The sequence below is a fragment of the Arachis hypogaea genome, chromosome 18 (genome assembly GCF_003086295.3).
Source record: "Arachis hypogaea cultivar Tifrunner chromosome 18, arahy.Tifrunner.gnm2.J5K5, whole genome shotgun sequence".
NCBI lineage: Eukaryota > Viridiplantae > Streptophyta > Magnoliopsida > Fabales > Fabaceae > Arachis > Arachis hypogaea.
Window position 1 is genome coordinate 85,387,394 of NC_092053.1, and position 1,318 is coordinate 85,388,711.

A 1,318-nucleotide genomic window follows, 5' to 3' on the forward strand; every position below is an offset into this window, starting at 1 on the left:
TATTTCTCTTTATTTTCTCTTACTTCTTTACATTCCAGCAAAACTAACTCACTAACTCATTAACTGTTTGATTAATTGGCTCAATTGCTCTAACTACTCTTTTTCATTAACTGTGAATTCTTGCTGGTTGCTGCTTGTTGTGCTACTTGTATGACAGGTAGAAGAGAGGTTGAAACCTCCTTTGATAGTGAACTAGAAAGAACCTTCCTGAGATTAAAGAGGAAAGCAAGAGGAAAGAGGGTTGTTAGTGCAGAAGAAAAGGAGGAAAACTTTGATATAACCATGGAGGATGATATGGAAAACCATCATGAAGGAGAGGTGAACAATCATGCCAGAAGAGGGGGAGTCAATCCTGCTGGACAAGAGAGGAGAGTTCTGGGTTCATACATCAATCTAAACCTAGGAAACTGTGGTAGTAGTATTTAAAAGCCAACTATCCATGCAAATAATTTCGAATTGAAGCCTCAACTCATAACTCTTGTACAAAACAACTATTCTTTTGGAGAAAGTGCCCAAGAGGATCCTAATGAGCATCTCACTAAATTTCAAAGGATATGTGACACAGTTAAATCTAATGGTGTTCATCCTGACACCTATAGATTGCTACTGTTTCCATTTTCTTTAAGGGACAAAGCATCAAAATGGCTGGATTCCTTTCCCAAGGAAAGCTTGACCACCTGGGAAGATGTAATGAACAGATTCTTAACAAGGTTATATCCTCCACAAAAGGTAAATAGGCTAAGAACTGAAGTGCAGACATTCAGACAGCAGGATGGTGAGCCTCTTTATGAAGCCTGGGAGAGATTCAAGGATTTGATAAGGAGATGCCCCCCTGAAATGTTTAATGAGTGGGTGCAAATTTATATTTTTTATGAAGGGCTGAATCATAAATCAAAGAAAGCTGTAGATCACTCATCTAGAGGTTCCCTTAATAAGAAGAAGACCATTGAATAAGCCATTGATGTTATAGAGACAGTGGCTGACAATGAGTATTTTTATGCCTCAGATAGGAGCAACAATAGGAGAGTCTTGGAATTAAACCATATGAATGTAATCTTGGCCCAGAACAAGATGATCACCAAGCAACTGGCTGAATTGACCAAGCAAATGGAGAAAAATTAGGCTACAGCTATCCACACTCAACCATCACCTCAAGAAGAGTTGGACATAGAAAAAGGAGTTAACTGGGAGGAAGCTAATTACCTTAGAAATTCATCTAGGCAAGCTAATGATCCATATTCTAAAACCTTTAACTCTAGTTGGAGGAACCACCCAAACTTTGGGTGGGGGAACTAATAAAACCAAGGCCAAGACCACA

At 38.8% G+C, this 1,318-nt stretch overlaps 1 non-coding gene across 1 annotated transcript; it reads right to left on the reverse strand.

Annotated features, from left to right (window-relative positions):
- Positions 1-735: 735 nt before the first annotated feature.
- On the reverse strand, positions 736-843 carry LOC112773748 (small nucleolar RNA R71). Its single transcript, XR_003188281.1, has one exon. It is a non-coding gene; the product is annotated as a small nucleolar RNA R71 (small nucleolar RNA).
- Positions 844-1,318: the final 475 nt, after the last annotated feature.